Below are 17,287 nucleotides of genomic sequence, written 5' to 3' on the forward strand. Positions count from 1 at the left end.
AAAGAGAGAGAGGGGCAGAAGGTATAATGGAGCAAATTATAGCAGAGAACCTCCCTAATTTGGGGAAGGAAACAGGCATCAAAATCCAGGAAGCACAGAGAACACCTCTCAAAATCAATAAAAATAGGTCAACACCCCAACATCTAATAGTAAAACTTACGAGTCTCAGAGACAAAGAGAAAATCCTGAAAGCAGCTCGGGAGAAGAGATATGTAACCTACAAGGGTAGAAACATTAGATTGGCAACAGACCTATCCACAGAGACCTGGCAGGCCAGAAAGGACTGGCAGAATATATTCAGAGCACTAAATGAGAAAAATATGCAGCCAAGAATACTATATCCAGCTAGGCTGTCATTGAAAATAGAAGGAGAGATAAAAAGCTTCCAGGACAAACAAAAACTGAAGGAATTTGCAAACACGAAACCAGCCCTACAAGAAATCTTGAAAGGGGTCCTCTAAGCAAAGAGAGGGCCTAAAAGCAACATAGACCAGAAAGGAACACAGACAATAGACAGTAACAGTCACCTTACAGGCAATACAATGGCTCTAAATTCATATCTTTCAATAGTTACCCTGAATGTAAATGGGCTAAATGCCCCAATCAAAAGACACAGGCTATCAGACTGGATTAAAAAACAAGACCCATCGATATGCTGTCTGCAAGAGACTCATTTGAGACCCAAAGACACCCCCAGATTGAAAGTGAGGGGGTGGAAAACCATTTACCATGCTAATGGACACCAAAAGAAAGCTGGGGTGGCAATCCTTATATCAGACAAATTAGATTTTAAACCAAAGACTGTAATAAGAGATGAGGAAGGACACTATATCCTACTTAAAGGGTCTATCCAACAAGAAGATCTAACAATTGTAAATATCTATGCCCCTAACATGGGAGCAGCCAATTATATAAGGCAATTAATAACAAAAGCAAAGAAACACATCGACAACAATACAATAATACTGGGGGACTTTAACGCCCCCCTCACTGAAATGGACAGATCGTCTAAGCAAAGATCAACAAGGAAATAAAGACTTTAAATGACACACTGGACCAAATGGACTTCACAGACATATTCAGAACATTCCATCTCAAAGCAATGGAATACACATTCTTCTCTAGTGCCCATGGAACATTCTCCAGAATCGATCACATCCTAGGTCATAAATCAGGTCTCAACCGGTACCAAAAGATTGGGATCATTCCCTGCCTATTTTCAGACCACAACGCTTTGAAACTAGAACTCAATCACAAGAGGAAAGTCAGAAAGAACTCAAATACATGGAGGCTAAAGAGCATCCTACTAAAGAATGAGTGGGTCAACCAGGAAATTAAAGAAGAATTTAAAAAATTCATGGAAACCAATGAAAATGAAAACACAACTATTCAAAATCTTTGGGATGCAGCAAAGGCAGTCCTAAGAGGAAAGTATATAGCAATACAAGCCTTTCTCAAGAAACAAGAAAGGTCTCAAGTACACAACCTAACCCTACACCTAAAGGAGCTGGAGAAAGAACAGCAAATAAAGCCTAAACCCAGCAGGAGAAGAGAAATAATAAAGGTCAGAGCAGAAATCAATGAAATAGAAACTAAAAGAACAGTAGAACAGATCAACGAAACTAGGAGCTGGTTCTTTGAAAGAATTAACAAGATTGATAAACCCCTGGTCAGACTTATCAAAAAGAAAAGAGAAATGACCCAAATCAACAAAATCATGAATGAAAGAGGAGAGATCACAACCAACACCAAAGAAATACAAACAATTATAAGAACATATTATGAGCAACTCTATGCCAGCAAATAAGATAACCTGGAAGAAATGGATGCATTCCTAGAGATGTATCCACTACGAAAACTGAACCAGGAAGAAATAGAAAACCTGAACAGACCTATAACCACAAAGGAAATTGAAGCAGTCATCAAAAATCTCCCAAAAAACAAAAGCCCAGGGCCAGATGGCTTCCTAGGGGAATTCTACCAAACATTTCAAGAAGAATTAATACCTATTCTTCTGAAACTGTTCCAAAAAATAGAAAAGGAAGGAAAACTTCCAAACTCATTTTATGAGGCCACCATTACCTTGATCCCAAAACCAGACAAAGACCCCATCAAAAAAGAGAATTACAGACCAATATCCCTGATGAACATGGATGCAAAAATTCTCACCAAAATACTAGCCAATAGGATCCAACAGTACATTAAAAGGATTATTCACCACGACCAAGTGGGATTTATCCCTGGGCTGCAACGTTGGTTCAACATCCGCAAATCAATCAACGTGATACAATACATTAACAAAAGAAAGAACAAGAATCATATGATCCTCTCAATAGATGCAGAAAAAGCATCTGACAAAGTACAGCATCCTTTCTTGATCAAAACTCTTCAGAGTATAGGAATAGAGGGTACATACCTCAATATCATAAAAGCCATCTATGAAAAACCTACAGCGAATATCATTCTCAATGGGGAAAAACTGAGAGCTTTCCCCCTAAGGTCAGGAACGTGGCAGGGATGTCCACTATCACCACTGCTATTCAACACAGTATTAGAAGTCCTAGCCACAGCAATCAGACAACAAAAAGAAATAAAAGGCATCCGAATCGGCAAAGAAGAAATCAAACTCTCACTCTTTGCAGATGATATGATACTTTATGTGGAAAACCCCAAAGACTCCACCCCAAAACTGCTAGAACTCATACAGGAATTCAGTAAAGTGGCAGGATATAAAATCAATGCCCAGAAGTCAGTGGCATTCCTATACACCAACAACAAGACAGAAGAAAGAGAAATTAAGGAGCCGATCCCATTTACAATTGCACCCAAAACCATAAGATACCTAGGAATAAATCTAACCAAAGAGGCAAAGGATCTGTACTCAGAAAACTATAAAATACTCATGAAAGAAATTGAGGAAGACACAAAGAAATGGAAAAACGTTCCATGCTCATGGATTGGAAGAACAAATAGTGTGAAGATGTCAATGCTACCTAGAGCAATCTACACATTCAATGCAATCCCCATCAAAATACCATCCACTTTTTTCAAAGAAATGGAACAAATAATCCTAAAATTTGTATGGAACCGGAAAAGACCCCGCATAGCCAGAGGAATGTTGAAAAAGAAGCAAAGCTGGCGGCATCACAATTCCAGACTTCCAGCTCTATTACAAAGCTGTCGTCATCAAGACAGTATGGTACTGGCACAAAAACAGACACATAGATCAATGGAACAGAATAGAGAGCCCAGAAATGGACCCTCAACTCTATGGTCAACTCATCTTTGACAAAGCAGGAAAGAATGTCCAATGGAAAAAAGACAGTCTCTTCAACAAATGGTGTTGGGGAAACTGGACAGCCACATGCAGAAGAATGAAACTGGACCATTTCCTTACACCACACACAAAAATAGACTCCAAATGGTTGAAAGACCTAAAAGTGAGACAGGAGTCCATCAAAATCCTAAAGGAGAACACGGGCAGCAACCTCTTCCTAGAAACATCGCCAAAGGCAAGGGAAGCAAGGGCAAAAATGAACTATTGGGACTTCATCAAGATAAAAAACTTTTGCAAAGCAAAGGAAACAGTCAACAAAACCAAAAGACAACCAACAGAATGGGAGAAGATATTTGCAAATGACATATCAGATAAAGGGCTAGTATCCAAAATCTATAAAGAACTTATCAAACTCAACACCCAAAGAACAAAGAATCCAATCAAGAAATAGGCAGAAGACATGAACAAACATTTTTCCGAAGAAGACATCCAAATGGCCAACAGACACATGAAAAAGTGCTCAACATTGCTCAGCATCAGGGAAATCCAAATCAAAACCTCAATGAGATACCACCTCACACCAGTCAGAATGGCTAAAATTAACAAGTCAGGAAATGACAGATGTTTGCTGGGATGTGGAGAAAGGGGAACCCTCCTACACTGTTGTTGGGAATGCAAGCTGGTGCAGCCACTTTGGAAAACAGTATGGAGGTTCCTCAAAAAGTTGAAAATAGAGCTACCATACGATCCAGCAATTGCACTACTGGGTATTTACCCCAAAGATACAAAAGTAGGGATCCGAAAGGGTACGTGAACCCCGATGTTTATAGCAGCAATGTTCACAATAGCCAAACTGTGGAAAGAGCCAAGATGTCCATCAACAGATGAATGGATAAAGAAGATGTGGTCTATATATACAATGGAATATTATGCAGCCATCAAAAGGAATGAGATCTTGCCATTTGCGACGAGTTGGATGGAACTGGAGGGTGTTATGCTGAGCGAAATAAGTCAAACAGAGAAAGACATGTATCATATGACCTCACTGATATGAGGAATTCTTAATTGCAGGAAACAAACTGAGGGTTGCTGGAGTGGGGGGTGGGGTGGGAGGGATGGGGTGACTGGGTGATAGACACTGGGGAGGGTATGTGCTCTGGTAAGCGCTGTGAATTGTGCAAGACTGTTGAATCACAGATCTGTACCTCTGAAACAAATAATGCAATATATGTTAAGAAAAAAAAAAAGAAGAAGATAGCAGGAAGGGAAGAATGGGGGGTGGAAATCGGAGGGGTAGACGAACCATGAGAGACGATGGACTCTGAAAAACAAACTGGGGGTTCTAGAGGGGAGGGGGGTGGGAGGAGGGGTTAGCCTGGTGATGGGTATTAAAGAGGGCACGTTCTGCATGGAGCACTGGGTGTTATGCACATACAATGAATCATGGAACACTACATCTAAAAGTAATGATGTAATGTATGGTGATTAACATAACAATAAAAAAAAAGAAATTTGAGCAACATTATCAAGTAATTTAACCTAATGATATTTAGAGAACCCTGTACCCACCCAGCAGCAGAACACACCCTCTTTACAAGTCAATGTGTTAAGAATTCACCAAAGAAGACTGTATACTAAGGTATAAAACATGGCTCAGTAAATTGAAGAAAACTGAAATCATAGAGTATGGTCTCTGAACACAATGGCCTTGAACTAGAAAAACAGTAATAAAATATATGGAAAATCCTCAAATATTTGGAAATTAAGCCAAACACTCCTAAATTACTAATAGGTCAAAGAAGAAATCACGAAGGAAAATTTAAAATACATAAAACTGAGTGGTAATAAAAACATATCAGGATATGTGGGATATAAACAAAGCAGTGCTTAGAGGTAAATGTATAGTTCAAAGCGGGGGGGAAATACAAAACCAATAATCTAAACTTCTTTCTCAAGAAGCTAAACAGAGAAGAGCAATTTTAAACCAACATAAGCAAAATGATGGGGAAAAAAAAGAGTAAAGCAGAAGTCAATGAAATAGAAAATAGATAAACAACGTAACAAATGTAAACAAAAGAGTTCTTTGAAATTATATAATCCCTTTAATGAGATTGAGCAAAAATAAAAGAATAAAGTAGGAATTAAAGAGCTGACATCACTAGAGATACATTAAAAAAACCAAATGGAATACTATGAGCAACTTTTTACCAATAAAGTTGACAAACCAGATGAAATGGGCCAATGCTAAGGATACAAATTAGCATAACTGACACATGAAGATGCAAATAATATGAATAGCCCTTGATTTAAGAAATTAGTTTAATAATTGTAAATCTTACAATAAAAAATCCAGTCCAGATAGCCTTCTCAGGTTAAAGAATAAATAATACCAATCATACACAACTTCTTTTTGGCAAATAGAGGATTGAAAATTTCCCAAACCATTTTATGAGATTAGCATATGCCTGATATCAAAACATGAGTCTCATAAGAAAAGCACAAATAATATCCTCATGAACATAAAGCAAAAACTCTCAATGAAATTTTAAGAAATCGAATTCAAAATTACATAAAAGGTTGACATTTCATGACTGAGGGTTTTCTACAAGGAAGGCAAGAATGGTTCAACATTTAAAAACCAAAATGAATGCAATGTAACTTTTTTTTTTTTTCAATTTGCTCTGTCCTCAGCAATGTTTTTGCAGTGTTTCTTTTGGAGGTCTTTCACATCTTTCCTTAAAGTTATTCCTAGGTATCTGTAGTTTCTGATGCTCTTATAAGTTATACTGATTTTTAAAAAATTTTCATTCTCTGATTGGTCATTACTAATATTTAGAAATACAATTGATTTTTTATATTGACCTTGTATTCATCAATCCTGCTAAATGAACTTATTTATTAGTTCTAGTATAATTTTTAGATTCCATACATTTTCTATGAAGACAATCATGCCATCTGTCAATAGCAACAGTTTGGCTTGTTCTTTTCTAATTGGATCCCTTTTATTTATTTCTTTGCCTTTGCACTAGAAATAAATAATGAAAATCTGTCTGGAAGGTTTGCAACTTGTGGTGATAGTTGGGCCTGGAATTTAACTCCGTTTCCTGGAAACCAAAATGATGGGAAACATGCAGTGATAGGCTACATTTTTCTTACTGTCTTTATGCAATAACCTACCAACTCCTCAAGTAAAGGAAAGCTTTTCCCCAGCTTGTAACAACTGGTTTAGACTTAATGCATATAAATGTCTTTGATCAGCACATAAGTTTTCCAAATCTCATTTTTTATATTTATCCTATAGGCTCCTGAGGCTCTGTTTATTTTTTTTTTCCCAATCTTTTTTCTCTGTGTTGTTCAGATTGGATAATTTCTAGTGATCTATCATCAAGCTCACTGGTTTTTTTCTCTGTCATCTTCATTCTCTTATTGAGCCCATCCAGTGATTTTTTTTTTAATTTTGGATATTGTATTTTTCACTTCTTAATTTCCTTTTGGTTTTTTATTTAAAAAATTTTATTAAAATACAGTTAATATACAATGCTTTATCATTTTCAGGTGTACAACATAATGATTCAACAATCCTATACATTATTCATTACTCATCCCGAGTGCAGTCACCAACTGCCACCAAACAACATTAATACAATATTACCGACTATATTCCCTGTGCTGTGCCTCTCATCTCTGTGACATGTTTATTTTATAACTGGAAGTTTGTATCTCTTAATCCCTTTTATCTATTTCACTCATCTCCCTTTTGGTTCTTCTTTATATCTTTTATTTCTTTGCTGAAACATTCTTTTTATTGATTTCAAGAATGTTTGACCTTATTTCTTTAAGTGCAATTATACTAACTCTGTCTGATAATTCCAACATCTGTGCCTTCTTAAGGTTGAACTCTGCTGATTATCTTTCCTCTTAAATGTTTAATTTTTCCTGGTTCTTCAAATGCTGAGTAAATTTGCATTGTACCCTAGACATTTTGAATATTTTGCTTTAAGACTCCAGGTTTGTATAAATCCTAAGAAGAATGCTGATTTTTGTTTTAGGAAGCAATCACCTAGGTTAGATTCACTCTGCAAGTTCTCATCTGCCTTCCATGGGCTATGACTTCAATGTCAGTTCAAGTTTCAAAATGTTGTGCTATCTAGATTTATCCTGTGTATGTTGCCAGAATAGCCAGTCTGGCAACATGATGATGATTTAGCCTGTAGCTTGGTTCTCAAAGCCTATGGTATGCTTTTTAGAATCAGATTCATGCATGTGTAGTTCAGAAGTGAACCCAAAAATTCATATACAAACTTACGAGATTATTCTCTTGACCTCCTTTCTCTCCATGATCTCCCCAATACTTTCTGGCTTCTGTGGCCTCTCTCCCTGGTCCTGCAACTAGAAAGCTGGGATTTTTGTTTCCCTGCTCTGCTGTAAACTTCCCACAATTGTGTCTGAAAGTAGGGCCATGCAGTGAGAGCACAGGAGCGAAAAAATATCATCAATGGAGATTCACTCCATACTCTTGGGAACCCAGGTATTCTGGTCAGAAAGGATTCCCCCCCCCTTAGAATTTCAGGCTCCTGTCTGGTCACCACTATTTTCATGGTGCTGCCTAGAGATAGGACATGGAAGAATAGGGGAAATCCAAAAGATGCCTCCCACTTTTTCTGACCTGAAGGAGCCCTTTCCCTGCTCCTCAGACAAAGAGGAAGAGTTCTCTTCAGTCTTTGTTTCCATACCCAGTGGGCGCCTCCAGGTTTGGGGCTGCGTTTGAGTCAGAATCAGGTGACATCAGAGGAAAACAAAAAGAGAAACTTCCTTGGGGCCCCTGGCTGGTTCAGTCTGTGAAGCTTGCAACTCTCGATCTCGGGGTTATGAGTTCAAGCCCCAGGTTGGATGTAGAGACTGCTTAAAAATAAAATCTTAAAAAAAAGAGAGAGAGAGAGAGAGACTCCCTCACCATCAGTGTAGTAGAACTTCAAATTCTGGTCTCCTTTCCCAATCTGCCTGCTACCATTTACTTTTCAGAGTCTTCAAATAGATGTTTCATGTGTCCTGTCCAGGATTTCTTGCTGCTTTTAGTGGCAGAGACAGGGTAGAGTGTGCTAACTCCACATGCCGCAGCACCAGAACTCTCAATTATCTGTCAGACTGTTGCAAAGCATGTTGACATGCAAATGTGTTAGCTCCCAAATTTTAACATAAAGGAAAATACCAATGTGTTCAATGAAGGTTTCAGGTAACTTCTTTTTTACTGAGCCCTCAGGATGAAGTTTCTCTGGCCTTTTAATTGAAGAGTATTCTGAGATTATACGGTAAGCTGTTAAAAAATGTAGAATTTACAATTACTAACCTATGTAAATCTAGCTTTTCTTGATACATTACAACCTAAATATTAAAAAAAGAAATAAAGTAGATGCTAAAACTGCTAAGTTTGCAATTGTCATCAATCACTAGCACTTTCAACTTTCTCTGTTCCTCAAATATACTTCCCTGCTTTCACTGATTAACTGGCTATCAAGTATTCAACTTGCTTTTGCTACTAAAATACTTACCAATTTACCAAATTACTACAAATTTACCAAAATACTTACCAATGTTAAATATGTAGCTTTCTTATGAGATTTTGACAATAGATTTCTGCTATTTAACAACAACAACAACTTAGGAAGCCCTGACTCTACAACACAATTTTGTTCTGGCTGAGAGTGAGAGTGCCCATCCCCCACCTCACAAGGGCACGTGGCCCCTCATACAAATGCAGACAGACACACAGAGAGTCAAGATTTCTATAAACAAAATAAACTTTGACCAGTCATTAACTCCATCTCTGAAAACCACCCCCTCTGAATTGAAACCAAATAGCTCTAAGCGTTTTCCTGAGCTGTACTGAACCCATCATTCCTTTCAGCTAGGACCCTGGCTCAACAAACACGCACCCCAGGGGGATTCTGGGTTCAGAGGAATGACAATGTTGTAAACAAACTACCTTCCAGCCTAGGTGAATAGGTCTATAAAAGATTAATTGTGTGCTTCCTAGAGGAACTCCTAAGGTAGGAACTTGATAGAAACTACTAGGCAGTATGGTGAGAAGAAAAATTAAAAGAAAAATGACAGTCAAGTCGCATTACCAAAAAATGACATGAGATGTGGGTGTTGTACTTGACACAGATGAAGGTCATGGAATTGGATTTCCTTAATGCGTCTCTGTTCAGGTTGTTTCCTCATCTCTATCTAAATGCTTGGCCATGTGCTCTGGAAACGCTCTCCTGTGGATTTAGACTTGAAATATGCCTGGTAGCTCTCAAAAGGACAGGGTCAAATATCTGGGAGCTAAATGCAGGCTCTTTCTTCACATGTCACATGGTGACGTCCCCTTTGCTAGAAAATAAACAGGTTGACTATCACTCTATTCACTGGTGTGAAGTATGGACACGGAGGGAGCATTTATCTTCCCAATCGACCTTTATCCAGGACGAAGCCCTGTTCTTGCCTTGCATCAAAGTCACCTACTTACACATGCATTTCCTCAGGAGTCAGAGCCTTTTGCCTATTAGGGGAGAAGTGAGTTGACTGGGGAAGAGAAAGCTGGGAAGTTAACTTGCAGTCTACTCAGTTAGCATTTCCTGAAGACATAAGCACATTCTTTGCTTTACTTCTCTCCTTCATGAGGGCACATAATCCCTAATAGCACTAAAGGGGGCTGCTCACAGGCAACAAATGTTGAAAATAGACCCCTTTATATGCTACCCTTCAAGTTAACATTTGGGGTTGATCAGACTACCAGATAAAAACTATTCTATATTTGGAGTGGAATCAAATTGTTCACCACCCTCCTACCTTCCCTATTGAAACATCCTGTTTATTTCTCTAACAATCCCCCTCAAGAAACTCTGCAATAGTTCCAGTCCATAATTTATGGACCACTGGCCTGAAATAACTTGGGTCAGAGAAAATCCTTGTGGGCCTGGATGTAGGGAAAGGCTTGGGAGCTGCTTGGAAGAACAGCACTGCTGGGTAGCAGATGCAAGGAGTGAGGTCCTGGGAGCCTGTGTGGTGACAGGGTGGGTACCAACACCAGGGAATCCAAAACTTCAGGTAAGGCCCACTCCATCAGCCTAACAGACCCATTACAAGAGGGTTCCTTTGTGTCTAGGAATTCTGTCTTGTGGATGTTTCTATTGAACACTTGCCCAACAAAATTTGGTTCAACCATAAAATAGGAACTCTACTGAGTTCTTGGCATAAGTGAATGAAAAATAACCAACCTGCATCCAATAAGCTCAGCCTTACAATATGCAATTCAGCAAGTTCTATGTTCAAGGCATGCATGGGGTGCCATGGAGACACACAGAAGGGTGTGTTGCCCAAACAGAGATTTCAGGGAAGCCCTTCCAGAGTGATGGCATGCTTGAATGGAGTCTGGACAGTGAAGAGTTGAGTAAGGGAATTCCTGATATCACACAGAGCTTTTGCTTAACTGATCCTGGAGACCATAGATGCTTCACGCAAACTGAGCAAGGACTGTGAGGTTAAAATGCACAGGGAGTTTATGGGAGGGTGATGGTAAATAAGAATGAAAAACTAAACAAGGGTCAGTTGTGAATAGAAGGTGGTGTTAATCCCATATGCAATGAATAGGAAATACTGAACATTTCCAAGCAGGAGAATGCCATGAAGAAGAGTGCCTTTCTGATAGGTCCATCGGCAGCAGTGGAAGGCGCAACGCCAGGATCAGAGAGGCCTATCAGGGCTGTCACAGTAATCCAGGCAAGGGGGGATCATGGTGTAGACAAAAAAGAAACAGTGGGGATGCAGAGCTGAAGGGAGATCCAAGAGTTTTCAAGGAGGAACAGTTTGTTTGACTTTGCCACTGCTTGTTTTGCTGAGGTCAAAGAGAAAAATAGATTATCACCCAGGTTATCAGGGTTGGGGACCTTACTGGAAGGTGGAACCAGTTCCTGAGGTAGAGAACACTGAAGGAGAAGTCATTGCGGGGGGAAGTATTTTTTAAATTAATCCATTTTAGGCATGTAGTTCTTTTTTTTTTTTTTCACATCTTCTTTCCTTTTATTAAAAAAAAAATTTAGAAAATGGCAGTTAATAAAGGGCACGAACAAATCAACAGGGATATAGTAGTGGAAAACATAGACAGAATAAAACTAAAAATGACCCTGGCTTCTTTAATTGGTTAAGATCACAAAATGTAACAGGCAGAAAGTCTGTTTTAAACAAATGAAAAAGCTGTGTTTTTTTTTTTTTCCCAATTCTCCCCAAGTCAGATATATACACACCCACAAAAATGGTGTGTTAAGGAAAGCTGTCATACACAAGAAGTTGTATCCCAAATTAAGGGAAATGGCTGTTGAAACAGGAATTAACACAAGAAAGTCAGCAACAGGTTAAAATTTTAAAAACTGAGTCTTCAAATGCGGTATGCCACAAAGCTATAGGATATAAAGTACTGCTAGGTATGAAGGAGGAAGTCTGTAGGGCTGCTAGCAAAAAATGCTTTTCTGGAAAAGCAAATCAAAACAATGCAATCAGAAGACCAAGAACGCTAAAGTTAGATATCAGAACTACAACTTCTCATATCTGAACTAGAAGATTCTATCCAGAATGGACTAAAAGTTCAGGACAAGACAGGGCCATGTTTAACATATCTTATTTATCCATTTTAGGTTCTCTATTTCCTTCTCCCTCACCCTGAAATTCAGCATCATCCAGCAGAAAGACAGCTGCTTTTAGAATTGGCTATTTTGTTTTTCTTTTTTTTTTTTAAAGATTTTATTTATTTATTTGAGAGAGAGCACAAGCAAGAAAAACGGCAGGCAGAGGGAGAAGCAAACTCCCGCTGAGAAGGCAGGAGTCGAAGGTAGATGCTTAACCAACTGAGCCACCCAGGCACCGCTTTATTTTTCTTTCTGTGGCAAGAATGTCATGGAGCCTGGATATTTCAGGCTCATATGCATCCATGACCAGTGTCACGCTATGGTCAAAAAACTTAGCAGTGGACTTGGTGTACTCGGACTCTCACTGCTGCTTTGTTCTTCCACTCATGAAAGTCAACTTCAGAGTGTATTTGTCATCTAACCTTTTGAGACTGGAGGACAGTTGCCAAATATCATCAGGATCCATTCCTACAGGATCTTTCCTGTGGGCCTTACTCATCCTTATATGAGGATAAATGGTCAGGATCCCCATCATCTCAAAATAGGATATGACACACAAAGCCAAAAACAGGCTTAGATTCTGGAAAGGGGTGCATATAATCCCAAATCAAAGCCACTATGGCAAAGAAACAGGAGATGGCACAGAGAGTGAAGTGACTGTCAGTCAGACCAAAATTCTCCACATACTTGTACTTTTCCAGAAGTACCTTTTTGGTAGAATCACCCAAAGAATTCTTCACAGCTGATCCATCCCATTTGTTAATTTTTACAGGCTTATCATCAACCTTCCACTTGTCCCCCAAGTCTCTGTGGCTACTGCCTGTCCTGCAGCTGGGACCACCGCCAGCACCAGTCCCCGCACCCTGCGTAGATACCGCCACCATCTTGTCTCAGGTATGTAGTTCTAAGGTCTGACGAACATACATAGTCATGTAACTTCCTCCACTATCAAGATATACAATATTCCCATCACCCTATAAAGTTCTCTCATGTTTCTTTGAAGTCACTCCCTTCCTTTTATCCCAGATCTGGCAACTGCTGATCTGATCCTCTAGGTTTTTTGCCTTTGCAGAATTCCACATAAATTGAATCATATACTATGTAGTATTTTGTGTGGCCTTTTCCCACTTAACATAATGCTTTTGAGATTTATGCATCTTGTTGTCTGTATCAGTACTTTGCTCATTTACATCATGAGTAGTATGCCATTGTATGTAGTAAGTTGTTTATCCATTCACTGGCTGAGGACATTTGGGTTGTTTCCAGTTTGTGGCTATTATGAATAAAGCTGCTATGAACATTCGAGTACATGTCTTTATGTATACATTTGTTTTCATTTCTCATGAGTAAAGACTGAGGATTTCTCAGTTGTATGGGAAGTATTTATTTAGCATCTTAAGAAACTGCCAGACTTTTCTACCATGCTATACCTTTATAATTCTAACTAGCAATCTAAGAGTTCCAAATGCACTGCATCTTCACCAGCATTTGGTATTGCTACTAATTTTCAGCTAAGCCATTCTAATAGGTGTGTGGTGGAGTGTCATGATTTTCGTTTGTATTTCTCCAGTGATAATGATGTTGGATAACTTTTCATGTACTTATAAGATCATATCTTTGGTAAAATGTCTATTCAAATTATTTGTCCATTCAAATTATTTGTCATTATTAATGAGTTGTGAGAGTTTTTTAATTTGAATATAAGTCCTTTATCACATACATTATTTGCAAATATTTTCTCCCAGTCTGTGATTTGTTTTTTCATAATTCCAATGATGTTTTCAAAAAGTACTTAATTTTGATGAAGTCCGATGTATCAAACTTTTTTTTTATAGTTAGAACTTCTTGTGTCTTGGCTAAGAAATCATTGCCTTGTCCAAGGTTTCAAAATTTTAAATCCTACATTCTATTCTAGAAGTTTTAAAGATTTAGGCTTTATATTTTACAACTATGATCCACTTTGAGCTTATTTCTGTATATGGTATGAGGTACACATTCATTTATTTATCTACATATACCCAATTTTTCCAGCACTATTTGTTGAGAAGTTCAGAGACAACTTTTAAGGGGAACAAGATGAGTTCTTTTTGGTCATGCTGAGTTTGAGATGCCCTGACCCATCTATCTATGTGGTGACATGCAGTAGGCAATGAGTCTAAAACTAAGAAAGAGATGGATATAAAGATTTAGGAATCAAGTCTTTGTGGTATTTAAACTCACTGGACTTGGTCAGCTCTCCAATTAAAATGGGTCTGACTAGCCAAGAGAGAAACTAGAGGTGCAGCATCGAGGGACGGGACAGAACTTCTTCGGGATGGGGTAATGGGGTGATGGGCACTAAGAAGGGCACTTGAAGTGAAGAGCACTGGGTGTTATAGGCAACTGATGAATCACTAAACTCTACTCCTGAAACTAATAACACAGTATATGTTAATTAAATTGAATTCAAATAAAAATTTAAAAGTATATGTTTAAAATTAAATATATTTAAATATCTAATATTTAAATTATTTTAATATTTACATTTTATTTAATATCCATTAAATTGTATTTGATTATATATTTAATTGTAATATTTAATATATATATAAGGATTGATTGAACTGTAAGGATTTAGAATAGGAGTTTAGCACCTACAACATACTATCCATACATTCTATTGAAGAAGAAGAGATGAGAGGCAGAGCAATGGGCTAGGAGGTTATTGCAAAAGACAAGGACAAATGTGAGGTGCTAAATTAGGGCAGTGGTAATGTTAAAAAAAAAAAAGCCTAAGTAATACATATTTCATGTGAATGTAACTTTCATGGGTACACACAAGGGGAATCAGACATACAAGAAAACTTTAAGCCTTCATAAAGAAGAAAAACTGCTAAGCTTATTCTGGCATATTTCCCTGTAAATAGGTCTTAAGTTATTTACAGGCCTAGAGTATGTACTGTAAGTGTTTAAACTTGAACTTCTATTCTTTACGATAGCCTACAGTCCAAACATAAAGTTGCACAAGCCTGTTGCTTCCAGCAACACCTAACACACTTGTGTACAAATGTTCCCAGACCTGTTTTACCTCTGTCCTATAGTTCAGAATCCTTTCTCTCACTACCCGCATGAATTGATTAGAAAGAAAGATGTTGTAGGCAAAGTGTTGAAAGGTCCTACACTGAGCCAGTTCTATCATTTGCTAACTGTGTGACCAAGCTTGTTTGCTCTGTAAAATGGAGATGCTAATATCCACTTTTCAAGTATTTAGCAAGATAATATATGAATCCTGGATTCTAGTAGGTACTCAAAAATGTTTTTTGAGCAGAACTGAAGTCATTAAAATACTATTACTGTGACAGAAGCATAAGGTGTGTGGCACAGTGACACAGCACTGGGAGGAAAAGAAGAGAAAGCCTCCAGGTATCTTGCAATGTCTGCTCCAGATTCACCCTTCCCTCCACTCTGCTGGCTCAGAGAGTAAGGAACTTCAGCAAAGGATCAAGGGAGGAGGAATTCAGTAGCTATTTATACCCTGACCATCTTCCTCTCAGTGGGGACAACTTTGGTTGGTGCTGCATTCAGAACAGGACTTCTTAGCTTTCTTATGTCCCCTGGTCCTCTTGGGCAATCTGGTGAGGTATAGAGACACCTTTCCAGATTAATAGTTTTAAATGCATAAAATAAAACACATAAGACTACACAGAGGGCGCCTGGGTGGCTCAGTTGGTTAAGTGACTGCCTTCAGCTCAGGTCATGATCCTGGAGTCCCAGGATTGAGTCCCACATCGTGCTCCCTCCTCAGCAGGGAGTCTGCTTCTCCCTCTGATCCTCTCCCCTCTCATGTGCTCTCTCTCTCTCATTCTCTCTCTCAAATAAATAAATAAAATATTTTTAAAAAAAAGACTATACAGAAAGCCAATCATATTGAAATATGTGTGTGTGTATATTTCATTATATATGTTGTGAATGTATGTATATATGCATAGTTACATATTTGTAATATAGCAATATATATATATTACATTAAATACCAAGATAGCATAATATAGGCAAGTTGAGGTTAAACTTACTTTTTATTTTTTTAAAGATTCATTTATTTGAGAGGGGAGGAGGCGGCAGAGGAATTGAGAATCTTAAGCAGAGTCCACCCTGAGCACAGAGCTCGGCACAGGGCTGGATCTCACTACCCTGATCACTACCCTGAGATCACAACTTGAGCTGAAATCAAGAATCCGATGCTTAACCAACTATGCCACCCAGGCATCCCAAGGTTAAACTTATTTTTTAAAAGACGTGTAATATGGGGTACCTGGGTAGCCCAGTCAGTTAAGTGTCCAACTCTTGATTTTGGCTCAGTCATGATCCCAGAGCCCTGTGCCAAGCTCCGTGCTCAGCGCAGAGTCTGCTTAAGATTCTCTCTCTCTCTGCCCCTCTCCCCACAAATAAATAAATAAATAAATAAATAAATAAATAAATAAATAAAGACATGTAATGTAAGGTCTCCCATTGTTGTTGTTTTTTTTAAAGATTTTATTTATTTATTTGAGAGAGAGAGAATGAGAGACAGAGAGCATGAGAGGGAGGAGGGTCAGAGGGCGAAGCAGACTCCCTGCCGAGCAGGGAGTCTGATGCGGGACTCGATCCTGGGACTCCAGGATCATGACCTGAGCCAAAGGCAGTCGCTTAACCAACTGAGCCACCCAGGCGCCCAAGGTCTCCCATTGTTAAGCATGTACAATAACATTAAACTCTGGGGTGATCATTGACTTACCACACACACACACACACACATAAAGTTGGACATCCAAATAATTTTGACATTTGTTTCAATGATTACAAATGTTAAAAATTCTTGTTCACAAAGATATGTTACAAGCAGAATTAAAGTTTCTATAGCTCACTTCATAAGATCAAGATGGGTTCTCTTAAGGAACAAATATTTTCAAGGCTGTTTTAAAATCCAATTTCAGTGTGTCTTTTGTCCTAAAACCAACATGTTCTTTGGCTCACTCAGTCCACATCTTCAATATAGTTTGTATCAGAGAGGGACTGTGAGTCCATAATTCAACTTTAGTGCCATCAAGATAGAGATAAATTTTGAAAAACTTTTGAAGAGTTTCCATGTGTTTTCTGATTTATCTTTTCAGAAATTGACAGAATTTTGTATCTCAACTCCATCGTGGAAAAGCAACACCTCTAGCAATTGAAAGTTTGTAAGGGTGTTAGCCTCTATTTTTTTCTTCCATATCAGTAGCTAAGGCAAGAAAGCTTTTAAATTTTTCAGTAGCATCCATAAAGGTAACTTCAAGAACGTGAATTGAAAGATTTATTATCTTATTCACATGGTTTAAAATATCTACAA

At 38.3% G+C, this 17,287-nt stretch overlaps 1 pseudogene; it reads right to left on the minus strand.

The window, feature by feature from the left end:
- Window positions 1–7,843: 7,843 nt before the first annotated feature.
- Window positions 7,844–12,827, minus strand: LOC110583751 (annotated as a pseudogene).
- Between the last annotated feature and the right edge of the window lie 4,460 nt (window positions 12,828–17,287).

The sequence above is a fragment of the Neomonachus schauinslandi genome, chromosome 9, assembly GCF_002201575.2.
Source record: "Neomonachus schauinslandi chromosome 9, ASM220157v2, whole genome shotgun sequence".
Taxonomy (NCBI): Eukaryota; Metazoa; Chordata; class Mammalia; order Carnivora; family Phocidae; genus Neomonachus; species Neomonachus schauinslandi.